The 13,359-nt window shown below is 41.6% G+C and overlaps 1 protein-coding gene across 2 annotated transcripts in view; it reads right to left on the bottom strand.

The window, feature by feature from the left end:
• Nucleotides 1–5,961, bottom strand: part of LDLRAD4 (low density lipoprotein receptor class A domain containing 4) — a 278,078-nt gene extending 272,117 nt beyond the window's left edge. For both annotated transcript variants that reach the window (XM_035124991.2, XM_035124995.2), the window contains exon 1: nucleotides 5,763–5,961. The gene's annotated coding sequence lies outside the window, so the exon portion shown is untranslated. The remainder of the gene's footprint in view (nucleotides 1–5,762) is intronic.
• Nucleotides 5,962–13,359: the final 7,398 nt, after the last annotated feature.

Below are 13,359 nucleotides of genomic sequence, written 5' to 3'. Positions count from 1 at the left end.
TACAGATTACATAAATATGTATAAAATAGTTTAACTATGTTTTAGCATCACCCTAATTATTTCCTCTTACTTGAGTGCACAAAGTCTACAAGGATCTCACATTCAGGAACAGAGGATTTTGTTCTTTCTTGTGTTGTTTATTAAGAACAAGAAAAGGGTGCATCTATGTTAGAAATCTGTTACCTGGTCAATCTCCAAGGCAAACGGGCTATTCTTAGAAACAGCAATTATTTGGGGGAAAGGAGGGGAAATGTGTATAAGAACTTTTAGAGAAGACAGGTTGGATTCTTAACAGCGGATACACCAGTGCACTGGCATCAGGTCATTTAATAAACAGCTGATGTTGGCTGGGTGCCACTGGCAAATTCAACAGTTATATAGACCAAGCCTGGAATAATTGCCTGAAAACCTTTCAAAATGTGTTGTCTCCCTTGTGGATAATAACACACACGAATGATGCTACTCCCAAACTATAGGTCTTTCAAGTATAGTACTCACCCACCAAGAAGCAAATTCTATAGAAGAGGTTATGCGTTATGCTAAGTGCAAATATTCCCACTGAATTATTTTCCTTAATCTTGAATTAACACTAAAATAAAAACAGTGTTAAGAAATCCCAACTGAGAACAAGAACCCACAGACAGCATATGAATAAATCTGGTTTACCTGATCCAATAAGCCCCCCCCCCATGCAAACAAACCCCACTGCAGCCAACCACAGACAACCGACCACACCCTGCCCCCCAATCCCTCTCACTACCAAAGAAATTTAGCAAGTGAATAGAAAGAGAACCTATCTACTAGTTGATGCCGACACCAAACCCCACACGTGCACTGTAAAAAATATAAATTTCACTACCACCCCTCCTCTCCCCCCACTCTTCTTCCTGACCTTATCCTGTACAGTCATACCTCGGTTTAAGTATGCCTCAGTTTGAGTATTTTCACTTTAAGTACTCCGCGGACCTCTCTGGAACGGATTAATCCACTTTCCATTACTTTCAATGGGAAAGTTCGCTTCAGGTTAAGTACGCTTCAGGTTAAGTACAAACTTCCAGAACCAATTGTGTTTGTAAACCGAGGTATCACTGTACTCAACACTCATGTCTCATAACAAATGTAACTAATCTGTAGAAAGACTGTACAACTTGAAAAAAGAGACAAGACATGTACTTTTGTAAACCAAGAAAATATTTAATACTTAAAAAAAAATCAGATTGAGTCTAGGTGGTTTTATACACCACTACATATGGTGCACAGTTCCAATAATATTTACACAAAAGTCAGAACGTAGATTTTAAAGAACCAGCACACACAAAAATCAGGTAGGAAAAAAATGATAAAGGACAGACACACATCAAGTACCTCCAAGCACCGCACTCAAAAGTATAACTTTTCCAGGAATGCTACAAATCAGTCTGGAGAGAGAATATTAGAAAACCATTGTACTGTAATATGTCTTGGTAGTGAAAACACACAGCAATTGGTTAAGCTGCTATGGTGACTCAAAACCATCGAGAAAACTAGCCTATCCTAATCATAAAGATGCCAGCTCCTTTGAAAGTCATCAAGTGGTTGGTTTGGATGGGATCAAAAGTCCACATCTGCCTTAGAGATGGAAGTAGAATGGACATCTGCAAGAAGACCAATGACAGGAAAGCTAAGCCTCATGAGACAGACAAGCTAAGGGCAAAGTTTCCAAAGGCAAAGCGGAAAAACAAAAAGATGATGACTGAGAAATGGGACTTTGATTTTAAAAAAACCCCGTACAATAGAATTTGTCCTCTCAGCAATAACTAATGACAGAGAGCCCCTGTCACAATGCTGGCCCTGAAACTCTAAGGGTGAACAAGATCCAGAAGGCAGTGGGAAGGTGTCTGCATTCCACATATTGGCTTGAACTGACTAGCAGATCTGCTGCAGAGAGTTAAGGCAAGTGCTGGGCTGGGGTCGGGATGCTTCTAGGCATGTTCCCTCAGCAGGGCAAGAGAGCAGCAGGGCAGCTGTGGCAGCACGGGCATTAGCCTTCACATCGCTTCATCTCATTCTCTTTAAAGTTTTGGTACTTTAGACTTCACAGAGGCACAAATCCTGACCCTGCAGCGAAAGGGCAGGTGAGCTGAACACAGAGCCAGGCTAGGCCACCTCCCTCAGGAAAGAAACAGGCCTGTCAACTAAATACACAACGTGGAAAAAGGAAGCCAATAGCTAAAAGCAAAGTTAAAAAGGTCCAAGTTGCGGACGACTCTGGGGTTGCGGCGCTCATTTTGTTTTACTGGCCGAGGGAGCCGGCATACAGCTTCCGGGTCATGTGGCCAGCATGACTAAGCTGCTTCTGGCAAACCAGAGCAGTGCACGGAAACACTGTTTACCTTCCCGCCGGAGTGGTACCTATTTATCTACTTGCACTTTGACGTGCTTTCGAACTGATAGGTTGGCAGGAGCTGCGACCGAGCAACAGGAGCTCACCCCGTCACGGGGATTTGAACAGCGGACCTTCTGATAGGCAAGCCCTAGGCTCACTGGTTTAGACCACAGTGCCACCCGCGTCCCCTAAAAGCAAAGTTACCCACAGTGTAAATCTAATCAATGCCAATGTTATTGCCCTTGGAGGTCTGGGAGTCCCCCATCAACTTTATATTGAACTCTATATTATCAGAAGCATATAGGACCTCAACAAAGACAGGGAGGGAGAGGGAATAAGGAAATGCCTACAAATCCACTGACCTGGGAGTTACCACAGAATACACTGTGAAGCATAAAATATTTAGAGATATGTCTTCATATATACAAGCATATAGGATACGTTGCAGTTGAGATTTTGATACTACAGAATCTTGTGGCACACTCACAGCCAGTAACTCAATACTTTGTGCTGAAAACTCCAGTACAGATATAGACGTGCAGAACATTTTGTCACTATTTCATCTGGCAACTAAGTAGGGACATTCACTAGTTTTAATATATGCTGTCTCCCATAATGTCCTGCCCAATAAGCTATCCACTGTATTTCAAGCAACAGGGTAACACAGTGTTTACACGCTTCCAAGTACCTGCAAAACAATTGTACCATCTGCAAACAAATATAATTAGCAACGGCGCTAACTGGAATATAAACCTTCTGTTAAATAGACAGGCTGCAATTCTATACCACTTGCCTTGGGAATAAATCCCATTGAGCTCACTTACTTCTGAGTAGACCTGTATAGGATTGTACTGTGATAATCACTTTGAAATGTTATCCTACCTAGAGGAATCAGAAATAGGAAAAAGTTGAAGCCGTGCCCATTTAGAACCCTTCTCCCAAAAGCCAGTCTCTTCACTACATTAATCTATAGTTACAAGTAATCATATTCTTAGGGTTGCACTCAAAGCTACTCCTATTCAAAATAAACAAATGTTAGTGTTCTATTAATTTCAATGGGTCTACTTTGAGTATAATTTAGTTGACTGTAACCCCATAGATTGCAATCCTATGCACCTTACCTGGGAGTAAGTCCCATTTAATACAGTGGGACTTACCACTGAGTAAACATATGTAGGACTGTCAGATACTCAAATGCAAAATTAATTCTTTGACATTATCATTATTATACTCTGCCCATCTGCCTGGGTTACTGCGGCCACTCTGGGCAGCTTCCAGCAGATATATAAACTGCCTGAGATACTTCCTATGCCTTTATTTTTCAGGAGGCTTGCAATTAAATTATTAATTCATATTAATACACACACACTAAAAGCAAGCAAAAGTGATAGTACCCATTCTAAAATAGTAACATTTCACAACACCTGAAGTTCCTTTTCATACCACATTAAGGATGCAATCCTATACCCACTGACCTGTGACTAAGCTCCAGTTGAGTGATGTATTAGTTTGAGTAGACATGCATAGAACTGTACTGGAAATCACTCAGTAAATAATTGCACCACTGACTCCAAGGGACTTGTGGCCCCTCATCTCCCACCAGCCCCAGTCAGAACAGCCAATGGCAAGGATGGTGTGAGTTGAAGTTCAACAACATACCATGTCCCCCGTCCCTGATTTACACACTGGAAGATGCACCCTGAAAAACTTTCAAGAATTAAAGGTCAAAAGTTGAAAGTAACACATATAAGACTGTTGGCTTTGGTATTAATATAACCCCACACAACGCTCCATTAAAATCATTCCACTGACATAGGAAATTCATCTACCTAGACACATAAAAATCTACACCAAAGAACAGAACTCACTTTCCCAGCTCATCCCATCACATATGCTCTACCAAAAGGTAAAGCATGGTAAGAACCCCCATAAAAGAAATGTGGGAGAAAGCACAAGCCAATTCTGCAAGTACTGACATTCCCTAAGTACAGACTTCTCAGTGGATGCTTACTGTCTGAGTCTCTCTTTTAAAAAGTTGCATGCATAATTCCTTTGATAGTTTACAGCAGGCAGCCACTTCTATAACAATCTCTTGGGACATCTCTGGACCACAGAACCATTTGATGCATCCAGATTTTTACTGTCTTGACGTGCAAAATTAACCATTCCCAACAACAACAACATGCACAGGTTAAAAAAAAATGTTTCCAAGTATTAGCTTTAAAACAATTCCTCAACCTGCCTCATGTCTCTATTATGTTTCATAGATATTAAGTGGTCCCACAATAAAAAGCTTTGCTTGCAGTGACACGAGACGTTGCGGCACCAGCTTAAACTGTATCTAGATTTCCAAAGCAGCTCCTTCAAAACCACAGGCGCAAATCAGGAAATGCACATGAACCACTTTCCAGATTTATCCTCAGTTGGGAAGATTCCCCAACAAAACAATGTACAGTACCTAGGTGAAACCTTAATGCACAGACAACCACCCGAAAAGCCCTGTCAGGGAAGACAAAAAGAATCACTTGATTTTAGAAAGAAAGAAAGAAAGAAAGAAAGAAAGAAAGAAAGAAAGAAAGAAAGAAAGAAAGAAAGAAAGAAAGAAAAGTGATGCCAGGGTGGTTAACTACATGTCACAGCTTGTAACCAACCCCCTGGCTGACAAGGTAAGAGGAATATCAACGGATGGGAGGGAAGCCCTGACAGAATTTCGTTCCCAGTTTGCTACTTTCATTTCAGCTCCGGCAAGAGATGCCTCCTTCCTCCTGGATGGATATTATGCCAATCCGGGAAAGGACCCACTGGAATGTGCAGTTCTGATACGGATGTGTGTGTGCGCGCGCGTGCCATATTAACAAGCCAAACGTCTCGGCTGTGTGCGTGTGCGGGCAGTCCGCGTCTAACGTGTGTGCTTCTGTTCACATGAGGCGTGCGGTACATGCATCCGGCCACACACTCGCCGCTCCTGCACGCACTTTGCCTGCGTGCCAAAGACACAAAGGAAGGAGGAGAGATAGAGATAGAGATAGAGATAGAGATAGAGATAGAGATAGAGATAGAGATAGAGATAGAGATAGAGATAGAGAGAGAGAGAGAGAGAGAGAGAGAGAGAGAGAGAGAGAGAGAGAGAGAGAGAGAGAGAGAGAGAGAGAGAGCACCGTCTGTTCTGGGGCAACCTCCGAGAAGAGTGCCCGTGTCCCGTTAAGAGCCGCAGACCTTCAACTTGGGCCTCTCCTCACTTTGTCAGACACTTTCTGGCTGTCTAGGTGGTGCTGGATGAACTCCTTCAAGCGCGGGGACTCCCCCTTTCCCTGCGCGCGCGGCGGCGGCGGCGGCGGCATCTCCGCTTGCCCAGCCAAGGACGGGAGAGCCCGGCAGGTTGTCCGCGCACACTCACCTTTCCTGCAAGCCCTACATCTTGCCCCTGAGGCGCCGGGAGGGGGGGGGGCTTTCCTTATGCAGAGCGGGAGAGGTCCTTTTTATCCTGCCCCCTCCCCGCTCTGTCTGTCTCCGGCAGGGCAGATCTGCGCGCTGAGGCTGCGTCTGCTTCCAACTCATTCCCAGTCTCTCCTCCTCCTCCTCCTTTCCCCTCCTCCTCCTCCTCCTCCCCCCTCCTTTGGCTGCTGCCTGTCTGCAGCTAGTCTGGCTCTTAGTGACAGCAGGCAAAGAACGGGGGAGACGGGGAAGGAAGGGAGACGGGGGCGTGCGGCCGGGCGCGAGCACGCGCACGGGCGCCGGAGGGGGAGGGGGGAAGGGGAAGCTTCCTGCCCAGCCCCGAGCGCTGCGATTCACAGGCTATACTGACCCCTGCCGGGCCGGATGTGTCAACGGCAGGCTAGGCAAAAAGTTGCATTAGCTGAAATCCCAAACTCAACGAGAAAATCGTTTCTTCTACCCCACCACCCACCGCTTTTGTTTGCACCACCAGTTTCCTGTTTTCTTGATTTATAATAAATTGTGGTGGTTGTTATATTTATATGCCACCCATATGACTGGGTTTCCCCCATGGGAGTAGCCAAGGGGGGCAGGGGGTAGCTTCCCCCCAAAAAATCAATACAAATCTGAGGTTCTGCCCCCTCCCCTAACAAAAGCCTGCCCCCTTAACAATATCCTGGCCACACCACTGTTGCCCCAGCCACTCTGGGTGGCTTCTAACAAAGTAAAAGACCACACACAGTAAAACGTCCAACATTAAAAAAATCCCAATACAGGACTACCTTCAGATCTCATATAAGAGTCAGATAGTTGTTTATCTCCTTGACGCTTTCCACAAGGCGGGTGCCACTGCCAAGAAGGCCCTCTGCCCGGTTCCCTGTAACTTAGCTTCTTGAGGGCTGAACGATGGGGGTGGATATGCCCCTTCGGGTTATTGATCTTTACAGACCTCAAGCTTTTTTTATTTGGGGTTGTGTGTTTTTTGGCTTACTTATTGCCCACCCTTCACCCTAAAGCCCCAGGGCAGGTTACAGCATTGAGAACAATTAAAAACAACGTACAACTGTTGTAAACAAAATCTGCCCTTATTCCCTTATGGGGTACACAAGGGCCCTTATAGAGTCCCTTATAGAGTCCTTTGTAGGTTCTCCATCGGTAGGAGAAAATAACAGAGGCCAACCAGAGAATATTGAGAAGCAAAGCAGCTGTTGTTATTGTTTAGTCCTTTAGTCGTGTCCGACTCTTCGTGGCCCCATGGACCACAGCACACCAGGCAAAGCAGCTAGTAAGCCTGATTTTTATTAAAGCTGTTGCAACAGGGTGCTCCCCTCACATGCAGGAGAAAGGAGGACCCAGAACAAAAGGTGTGCCTGCCCTTATATAGACATTTTGAAATTCCCTGCCCTTGAGCTCAAGACCACCCCCAGGAACATCATACATACATCATAGAAAAGGCAGTCTAAAACAGAAATTTGAGTGCATTATTTATCTCCTGTCTGCCAGGTTATCTGATAACGCCTTATCTGAGATTACCTTTCCTGGTAGTCTGGCCATTCCTTTGAGATGGTAATTACTTAATTCCTGAGACAATGGGAAGGTTTCTTTCACCTCCTCCCTCCTTGCAGAGAAACACTTGGTCAGCTTGGGAGTCAAAATGGTTTCAGGACTGTCCTCCCTCGCTGCCTCAGACTTGTGGTCTATATATTTATGTACGTGTTTGCTTGGTACATTCATGAACATTGGTTATATATATAAGACCTTAAAATTCTTATAACACAACCACGAAAGCAAGGCAGGGCCCCAAAGCGTGCACCTCAAGTGTCGAAGTCCAGGGGAAAGAGGCGATGGCTGTACGATTGAAGGCACCTGGAGGGAGTCCCAAGGCTTAGGCTTCACCATGCAGGCGGCCATTTCCCACTGGGCTGCCAAAGCCACCACCCAGACTAGTCCATAGAGAACGAGGCGGTGTGTCAGATATTTGTTGCCTGAGCTATTTTGGACTTTCAGCACCAACATGAGCACCCTGAATTGGGCCTGGAAATGAACTGCCATTTCTATGACTCTTTCTTTTCTGTCAAGGACGGCGCTGAGTTACTCAGTGGGCAGGCTAAGCAAGCGCTTCAGGCACTAGTGAAGCAGGGGCACCAAAAATAAAATAAAATGATTTGACATTTGATATTTCAAAGAAAGCATCCAAGTAGTCATCATGGGGGGGGGGGGTGACCTTTGTTAGAGTCTCTCCATTTTTCTGTAGTCTATTATATTATTTATCTTGCCCCAACCAGGGGCTGTACTCCTAACCCGGATCAATATAATGTGATCCTAATCGTATGCTACAATAAATCTGTTTTATTTTAGCAATTTATTTTCTGGTTTAGTATTCACTACTTAGAGCCTCTATAGGTCTTAATCCTATAGAGCAGGCATCCCCAAACTGCGGCCCTCCAGATGTTTTGGCCTACAACTCCCATGATCCCTAGCTAACAGGACGAGTGGTCGGAGAAGATGGGAATTGTAGTCCAAAACATCTGGAGGGCCGAAGTTTGGGGATGCCTGCTATAGAGGAACACAAGGTGGTTCTCCCCTGCCCCCCATATTATGCTCACAACTCCTCTCTGAGGTAAATTAGGCTGAGAGACGACAATTAGCTCAAGGTGAACTTTTTGGCTGAGTCAGGATTTGAACCCTGTTCTCCAAAGTTCCTAGTCCAATACTCTACCATTACGCTACACTGGTGTGTTGTTATAATAGAGCTTGACAGAAAACGTTAAGGTTCCGAAACAGCTTTTTAACAAACCGTAAGGGAATAGTCAATAACAATCTCAAAAGGATGGAGTAGGTATATTTTGATTCACAAAAGTAATACTAGGGTGCCAAATAAAATAAAAGGAGTCCTGTTTAGCAGGTTAATGAGAAAATCTTTCACAGGGGTTAGATTTCTTTTTTCACCTATCTGCCGTCTTCACATAGCAACATGCCACTTTCAGGAAATTCTGCCAAGCCTTCATTTACTACTAACTGATACCCATATCCCTCTAAGAAGCATGTTCACATTCTGCACACCAGAGCACGACTATGTGGTTATCATATAAATATTACCTTATAATTATACATTTTCACTACATTGAAGTTTATTTTAATGTATGATGATTTAGATGAGAATATTCAGTGTACATTAGAACATAATCTGGAACGTGACTTCTGCCACTTGTGTGTGTGTGTTTATAATACAAGGGTGGGAAATCACTTTACTGTATTCAGTACAATAATAGAAACTACTGACTGCTACACATGTTTGCACTACCATTCTTCCAAAGTGTATTGCACAATCCACTGTATGCAGCAAATCCCTATGACATAATTGCATTTGTAATGGCTTATAATTTATCAAGGTCTCTGGGGAGAAGTATTTATTATTATTATTATTATTATTATTATTATTATTATTATTATTTGGTCCCTACTGCCATTTGATTTATGGGCTTTGTGGGGAGGGGTTATATATTGCTCATTGCAATTTTAAAATGTTTGCTATACACCACCCTGGGATCCTTGGATGAAGGAAGGTTATAAAAATTTGAAATAAATCAATAAATATGTTCCAATCCTTGAGGCAGTTTGAACACTTTCAGGGCCTGCATCAGATATTCTTAAAGTTACAGTACTCAGTTGGGAAAAGGAAGGAACAGGTCAACAAAGCCAGGCAGGTTCCCAGGAGTCAACTATTACAGAAAATAACAGAAGTCTACTCTTGTTACCTATATATGTAAACTAAAACCCCTCAGCACATCTTCAAGCATCCATAGTCCATCCTAGAAACCCTACAAAATGACTACAAAATGTTGAGAGCATGTTGGATTTCTGGGTGATACCTATGACACACACCCCCACACCCCATTTGAGTATCAATTACTCAGTTTGGGGGCCCCTAAAACATTATTATTATTTATTATTTATTAAATTTGTATACTGCCCTATACCGAGGGTCTCAGAGGATAAAATCACGATTTAAAAACACAGAGCACATAATCAAAATAAAATCAAGAACAACCCAGCTGCTTTACTTTACAACTTAAATGCAAAATTTGCATATTCAAATATTAAACGTATTTATAAAATTTATAAAAAATGCAGGGTTCGTGCTACTAAGCCATAGAAAACAACTACAAAACCTTGGCACCAGTTTGGAAGGGATCCAAAATTTCAGGGTTTGTAGTCGATGAAGCCACTTTTCTGATTTCTATAGCTTCTTGTTGTTTATCCCACCCAAACCATGCATTAGCAATCAGTTTCAGAGGAGCCCTATAGGAAGAAAAAGGGGGTCATGCAAGTAATTGTTTGAGGTAGGCTTAAAATATGCAGCCATGAAGGGAGCCACTTCAGAAAGATGGGATAATGGCTTGGCAGACTAAGAAAGCTTTCATCTTCATCTTCTTATACCGGTACTTGACCAGCTTTTGGGGGGGGGGGCATGAACCCTGCCAAACCACTCCTGGGGTCTTGCAGTACTGCCTTTCCTTATCATCTCCAGCTGAGGGCACTTTTGCCTTTGCTGAGGCCATTGACTTTCATTTGTTGTCATTCACTGCAGTCAGCTTGAATAGGAGCATCCTAAAATTGCAAGATGCATCTCCTGGCACGTCGGTTCTTCTGGCGCAACTTCATATTGCTGCCCGGTGCTCTGTTTACAAATGGTTATGGGGCTACTGACAGAATTCAGATAATCCGGAAGTGTGGGTGGCTGAGTTATGTATAATTAGAGCTATACTGTTATACTCAAATAATAGTAAAATATAGAAAATTATGTTTGGCCATGATTCCCAATTTCAGTTCTAGGTGACCTTCTCAGTTTCTTCCTCCTTTTTTAAAAAAATACCCAGCATGAACTGTATTACTTATTCAATTGGCATTGCTTCTTTTACTATCATAACTGTGTCTGTTAAAATAAATGATTTTTTAAATTTAAAAACTGCATTAGCAAGATTCCGGTTGCCCTTTGCTTTCATTTGCGTGTGTGTGTGTGCGCGTGAGCGTATACATATACATATAGGTACATATATTTCTAGTTGTTGCGCCATGAGAAATTATCTATCTATCTATCTATCTAATTATGCAACTAGAGCTGAAGTGCAAATCACTCCTTTAACTAAGACTTGTGATAAAAGTAAAAGTTGGCTGGTACAACATAGATCACTACCATCCTTGCATACATTCTCATACACTTGTCACTGTGGTTGTCACCTTCACCTGACAATAATACACTATTGAATACATACTGTAGGGAAGGGTGAATGTTTACCTTGAATTGTTAGCACATGTCATTCCAAATGTTTCCATTCCTGCTGTTCACTGCAAGTTCTCCGTAACTAAGAATTAGTGCCCAAGTTTGATTTTTCCTGCTCCCTCTCAGACCCCTTTTCCTTTTGTGTTGTGTCTCTTCAGTTGTGAGCCTGAGGGCAGAGACTGTCTCATTAATATTGGTATGCTGTTCTGGGACTCTTTTTTGGCTGAAGAGCAGGATTAAAATGCCAATAATAATTCCTTTATAGATACAGAATCTGAGCATTATTGTCCCATTATACTGCTTTCATTAAATATATTTCAAGTCTCTAATAATTCTTTTCCTTGTTTGCCAGAGAAACTAAATCAATTCAATTTCATTTATAGTTTTGGATACACAGGAGTATTACCGTATTTATACAAAATGATAATGTGGAGCTATATGAGAATCATTAATTCAGGGAATCAGGAAATACTATGCTTCTTAAAATTAGATTTCACTATTGCCTTCAAATCAAAAAGAAAGAATTGATTTAAATGTAAACTAAGCAAAAGTATAATCTTTCCCACAAAACCTTCTTCCAAATCTTTTCAAATGGCAATAGAAAATGTACAATGTTTTAATAGTTCTTATGCATTGAAAATGTAACATGTTTATTTAGTAATGTTGAAAGAATTTTGGAATAGCAGACAGAGGGGGCACAGGGTTATTTATAATCCCTTTGCAATTCTGTGAGAATATATGAATATGCTTCTTTTTAAATGAAGGGTCATAAATATATACTATAAATAAAATGAGCTATTTAATAGCTTCCCTCTTTCAATGATATGAAATTCACTAATGTAGGTTGGTTCTTTTACCCTGTTCTCTGTTCTTTTCTTTCCTTTCCTTTTTTGCTGACATAATATTCTGGATTATAATGGTGATTATTGTTATTTAAAGTTTACTTATATTCCGACGTATTCTTGTAAACTGTGCAATTATTGTTTGGATGTAAAAATAAAAAGAATAAAAAGCTATATATTTATTCTGTGAAATTGCACTCAGAGATAAGTTCCTTGTTTGTATTCACATCATTGAACAAACATTCTAAACTACGCTGTTCCTTTGCCAATTACACCCACACATCTGCAGACCTCCCCAATGATGACAGTTTCTGCTTTAGTTAGTAATCTATATTAGATGTGTTGGAGATTTCTTGTTAGAGAAGAATGCAACCAAAACAATTTTTTAAAAAACTATGATTCCAAATAAAATGCTATCTAGTAGAAGAAGCAGGATATGAAGGGTTTAAAAAAAAACGATGGGTAAAAATCCAGTACTGGGTTCAGACGTGCAATATACATTTGGATCCTGGCTGAGATTTCTAGCAGTTACAAAAACCTTCCATGTATTTTTTGAATAATTTGCTGTTTAAAAACTTTCCTGGACCTCCCAACCACGAAGCAAGCAGGAACAAGGCAGGGATTTACTGCTGTTAAAATCACTACCATCACCCTCCCAAGAACTCTCCATACATATTACTTAATTAATTATTCAAATAGAGGTTAACAAACAATCTAACTTTATTTTGTAGTTATCAGCAATGAAATTGGTCTATAAAGGGAAAGTCTTATTCATACACATGAAGGAGGCATGCTGAAGTTTATCGATCATCTATTATAGTCTCAACTACATAGGGTTCATTAAGCCAATAATGTATTCAGCCTTTCCATCCATCAGTTATAGAATATAAAAGGTAGCAATGTTTTTACAAAGCATACGGAGGTATGTTTCTGGCTTGGTGAAGCACATGATGAATCTCTGTCAGGGAAACAAACATTTCAATTGCTGGTGTGTTCATAGATAAATTCCTTTTTTTAAAAAAAAAATTTGTAACAGCAAACATAATACTTGCAGTACAAGCAAGCAAAGCTTCACAGATGGCAAGTTGCTTGCCATCTCTATCATAATATTAGCATTTGGGGCCATCCAATGATACTGAATGTTGGAAGATTCAGGACAGGCAAAAGAAAACACACCTTTCTACAGAGCATGGTTAAACAAACAGCAGCATTCACACCCACCAAAAATAGTGGTGACCATCAACTTGGATTTAGTTGGTCATGGGAGCCATGGACTCAAAAAGGTTGAAAACCTCTGGATTAGACAAATGCATGGAGAAAGCTATCAACAGCTACAACCCACAATGGCTATATTCTTCCTCCACTTTTGGAGTCAGTATCCCCCTGAATCCCAGTTGCTGGGATCATAAGTGAGCAGAGTGCTGCTTTCATTA

Source organism: Zootoca vivipara, chromosome 8, assembly GCF_963506605.1.
Source record: "Zootoca vivipara chromosome 8, rZooViv1.1, whole genome shotgun sequence".
NCBI classification, from domain to species: Eukaryota; Metazoa; Chordata; class Lepidosauria; order Squamata; family Lacertidae; genus Zootoca; species Zootoca vivipara.
The sequence above is the reverse complement of the archived record's forward strand: the minus strand, read 5'-3'. Positions and strand labels throughout refer to the sequence as shown.